We start from the raw sequence: 5,485 nt of genomic DNA on the forward strand, positions 1-5,485 counted from the left end.
CTTGAATTAACCCCATATAACCACACAAACAACCACCATAAACATGCTATATGAGCTTTTACTTGCTAAAGATCCATCAGAGATGGTGCCGCTCTGACCAATACCTGTCGGGATTTCATAGGCCAGTATTTGGTCTTTTCACACAGCTAAAAGATTCAGGCTGCCTCCCCACACCCCAGAGAGCAAAATAGGATTGTTAAGACCTGTTGAAGCCAATCATCACCACTACAGATAAATGAGGCTATGGTACCAGCAACTAGCCCATGCCAAAAACTAATCTTAGCCCTTTATCTGTGACAGCGACATCCCCCACTAGAGGGCAAGTACAAAATGTGCATTGTGAAGTGCTTTGATTGGCCCCATGCTGCTTAAATCACTCAGGTGTGTGGTTGCCTCTCTGTATTTGTGCTTCAAAGAGAGATCAAGGAAGGAATCGTTATGTATGCATGTCCTGTGCTTTTTGTAGCTTTGTACTTGGCTGCTACCCTTTCATGTTTTAGATGTAGAGATGGGTTGTACCATATCATATATACCACTAATCTTATCACAGTATCAACTTGCTGTGTTCTGATCCCTAGCCCCCCAGTTATCATGGAGCCTGGATAGTGGGAGAGACGAGCCGGGTCACAACAATGCTCACTGGCTCTAATAAGTGTGACCAGGGAGGGTTTGACACCCCATCATCTCTGGGTCCTCCAAAGGTTTGAGGGATGGGGGTGGACAGGGGCATGTGGAGCCAGCAGTTTCCAGGCCAACCACTCAGCAGGGTTAATTACTATACCAACCAGATGCCCCTTCCAGTGATGGTCAGTGCCCTTATGATCCATGCTTCATTCGCTCACCTTGCTTTTTTACGCTTACCTGAGTTTTATCATGTGTTGCCTCTGAGACAGTGGAGATTGCAGAGCCCTGCAGGTTTGCTCCCCGGGTGCTGCGATTTGAGGAGTGTTACTTTCTGCTCTGTTGCTGACAAGGCTGTTATTATCTGAGATAATAGAGGAAAGGGGAAAAAACAGGCAAAATATGTCAGTCATATTTTTCCTGCTTGTTTCATGTGGAGTTAAAAAATTCTAATGTATCATAGATACGATATGCATTGCTGCATCATTTGCACTTTCAAATGGATTCTGTATCTCTGCAATTACTGTGAGCATATTCTCATCACTTCAGCTGTCAAGTATGAATATGGTAGTATAGTCAGTTGCAGATAGGTAAATTGAGTCAGCCTAAATCTCTACTCCTCCTCATCTTACATGTACATGATGCACACTAATCTTGTCCTCCCACATGAGCTTGGCATTCTATAAAAGAGTTAGGTTGTTAATTGATTTTGGTGTCTTATTTACACTCAAACTGTTTAACCCTTGTGTGGTCCTTCGGGTCCCAGTGACCCGAAGGACAACACAAGGATTATGTACTTCCCTTTACTTTGTTGAGAATTGCTCTCTAAACCCTGTTTCTTGTAAAGTAAGTAAGTAAAGTTTATTTCTAGAACACATTTAAACACAGTTTAAGCTGACCAAAATGCTGTCCAAACAAGAACTAAGGTGCTGTATTAACCCTTGTTTAGAGAGCAATTCTCAACAAAGTAAAGGGAAGTACATAGTCCTTGTGTGGTCCTTCGGGTCACAGGGACCCGAAGGACCACACAAGGGTTAAGTTAAAGAGTAGTTCAACATTTGGGGAAATAAACTCATTCGTTTTCTTTCTGACAGTCAGATGAGAAGGTTGATATCACTCTTGTACTGTATGCTAAATATGAAATTGCAGCCAATTAGCCTAGCATAAACCCTGGACTCAGGAGGAAACAGCTGGCTTGGCTGTGTCTGAATTATTGTGGAACTGCATTGGGGAGTCCAAAACAAATTTCCTCATGGGGAGAAATAAAGTATGAAGTGAAAGTAAAACTGAAGTGTAGAAACAACTGTTTGCCGTTTTACACTGTGTTTTGTGCGGGACTATTTTCTGTCAGACGTAGTGACTTTCTCAAGTCTCCACTGATTGCCTGCTCAGCTTCATGATGATGACAAAACTCTAGCCATGCTGGCTGTTTCCCCCCATTTCCAGTCTTTATGCTAAGCTAAGCTAACTGGCTGCTGGCTGTAGCCTTATATTTACCTCACAGATATGAGATTGGTATAGATATTCTCATCTAACTTTTGGCAAGAAAGCATATAATTACCCAAATTGTCAAACTATTCTTTTAAAGCAACATCAAATGTAATGTAGTTGAATATGTATTCATATATCAGAAAGATTGTAAATACACTGGAACTGCCATCAGCCCTCATATTAATATAGAAGTTTCCTTGATCACAGAATCCTGCTGCCCTGCCGCTGCCTATGGTTCTTCGTCCCCTGTGACCTACATCAGTAGTTTCCAGATTCCTTGGAGGCAAAACTGAAACTGACTACAACACCAGCAACAACAACAACAACATGGCTTTGAAGGCCCTGCTGGCAAGCAAGGCTGGCAAAGTTGCAGGATGTTGGAGGAGCGTGAGCTTGTGCACGGCCGATAAGCAGAAAGGCCACGCCGGGGGTCAGCACGTAGCCACCGCATACAGTCAGATCTTTATTAAGATAGGAGATGGTGGGCCAGTGTGATAAGGGCTGACAGGACCTGGTGATGTGATATCAGTGATGGGGCAACAGCTGCAGATGCTACTTTCCCCACCCAGCAGGAGAATCAGAGTTGGGCCAAACTTGTTCTGGGCATTGGTATTATGCGGTTGTCTTTTAGGCACCATTTATGGTAGATCTCTGGTAGTTATTATTACAGTTTACTGCAATTCATCATTAAAGGAGTTTCGTAAAATATTTTCTTTAATCTCTCGCAAACAGGAATTCCTTCATTATGTAATCTTGCAGAGCAATGAGCACAGAAGTCGATATTAATGAAAAGATTTATTCAGGAAAGTTCGAGACTCATAGATCATTGCAGTTCAACATTTCCTCTTAATTGATGCAAGAGTACTCACTACAACATCCAACAAGACAGTGTATAATTAGTCATGTTATTTCAAGATAAGAAAATGGTCAACGGGTAATCTTGGTTGCAGTTTGTTTGTCTGAAGCTTTCCAGCAGGACTTAACCAAATTTTCCAATGAGCTGGACCCTTTCACTTCTGTAATAAGCCTACATCCTCACTCATTTCCCTTCTCCTCCTCCTCCATTACCAGTATCATCCTCTGGGTGGACCTGTTTAATCCATAAATCTCGGGCTGACCCACAGGCAGTGTGGTGCTGAATTTCACAAGTATGGTTATTGTAGTCTCTCAATGAGAGCATCTGATCCCAACACTTGTACACAGGGTATGACTGAAATAACTGTAACCAGTATAGCAATACAAAGAATATTATTTTAAACATAATATTAAAAATACATAATTATAAATTAAGATATTAATTACACTGAGGTGTTTCTTCATCCAAAATCCAACTAAATTACGTCAGTGCATGTTTTGTAATGCAACGCTAGATTCTGCTGATGCTCAGCTAATGTTATTTTTATTGTGTGTTGTTGAATGCACTCCTTCAATACATGGTGCCCCTGGACACAGGCATGTAGAAGGCCTGTAAAAAGACTACAAATGTGGTTTGGCATCTCTTTGTGTTGGCTTTGCATCGTGTTGTCCTATTGCATCTCTCATTTGCATTTCTTTGTAGTCGTTTTGTGTCTCTTTGTGGTTGTTTTACATCTCTCTGTGTAGTTTTGAGTCTTTTTCTGGTCATTTGCCCCTTATTAGACTGGATGTGGTTGGCAGTTATTCAGTGTTGTCAGTTCAAAGAGAGACTCAGGCCCAGACCTCTTGGACCCCTTGGCCTGTGTGGTTCAGTAATCTATTCATGCTCCAGGTATTGTATTAAAGTAAAGCATGATAGGGACATAAAAACATCCTTTTTAGATTATATTTTCTGCTCTGGACATATGTTATTGCTGTCTTTTAACCTATTATGTGTCCAGTTCTCTAAAGCTGGGGGTGGCAGTTAAAGTTCATGTAGCAATATTTGAAAATGATTAGTCCACAGTATTGTCTATGCTCTCATCGCCAGCTCTGCAGGAGTGTTTGCCAGAGCTATTTCATACACAGTTGGAGTGCTATTTAATAGCCTGTGAAAGTGAGACAGACCGAAAGGTGGGGGAAACCCAGTATTTTAAATTATCCTTGCATATTAGAGAATTATGACTTTGTTGTAACGTTAACTTCTCCTTAACATCACCATCAATCCCCCAGCTATAAGCAATGAGCCATTTGCCATTATGCAGCTTGTTAGCAATGTCCAGGCTGTGTAATTACCTGTGTCAACGGCAATGATTGTCTTCAGTGACATATTATTCATCACTTTATAATTGTAGAGGTTGAAAGAAGGATTTTGAGCTCTTCTAACAGAGCTGAGAAGTAAAAATGTTCATGCTCTTCACTTTTCCTGGTTGCACATTCCAGACTGGATCAAGTGTTTGTGCATGTCTGCAGAGTCCTGTAACCTATAGTCCTGATAACACAAGAAAAAAACAAACTTCCTATTCATTCTGGAAGGGAATTTAAAGTGCATCCAACATTATCTGAAAACATAAAAATAAACTAATTAATAAACATTTAAAAACTCCATATATCACTACAAAGGGTATTCAAAAGTGTTGCAAATGCAACACTTTTATGTGGCAAGGAGAAAAGGTCAAAAATCATGATTTTAGTACTTAAAGGTATTTCTATAACCTATAAGCCTAATTCTCTTGTCGTTTTTCTGCATGCCCAACATACAATATATATATATATATTTGGTGGTTCGGGTATACACTACTGGTCCATACTGTAGGGCTGATGATGAGTGATGAAATTGATTAGGCTAATCAGTGGTTTTATAACATTAAAATTGGGCGACATAGGCCTACACATCCTGCCTGGAGGCAGCCAGGAATGAGCTTTCAAATGAAATAAAATGAATGATGAAAAGGGAGAGCAGCAAATTAACTTGACTTAAGGACCAATAATCTCACCACATCATTAAATGCAATGTGCATTCATTGAGGAAAAAAAGAAAAGAAATCATGATGCACTTAAATTACTTTTGTCTTTATCTGATTCAGAGTAATTCATTTGATGGCTATTATCTTGCAACTCAGAAAAACAGAATCTGTACAACTTTGTGTGTCAATTCTGTAATAGCCTATATTATACAGCTCTGCTGACTTTCCCCACAGTAGGGTCCCAGTTTCACCATGGTGGCGTGGAACTCCAATGGGGTCCCCTGCAACGATGCTGTGTAAAGATTTCCCTTCTTGAAGCATCAACGGACAGAGCAGCCAACACTGTCAGGCTATATTCTGAACAGACTATTCTGTTCATTCATGCAATATTTATATAGTGACATGTAGCCTATAGCAATAGTAACAACATATTATCCGAGAGGTTGCTGGGTGCTTGAGTCAGACCTGCCTGTGCTGCAGTGAACCTGATGCTTTGGACTGAAGGGGGCGAG

Source organism: Perca fluviatilis, chromosome 14, assembly GCF_010015445.1.
Source record: "Perca fluviatilis chromosome 14, GENO_Pfluv_1.0, whole genome shotgun sequence".
In the NCBI taxonomy this organism is placed as follows: domain Eukaryota; kingdom Metazoa; phylum Chordata; class Actinopteri; order Perciformes; family Percidae; genus Perca; species Perca fluviatilis.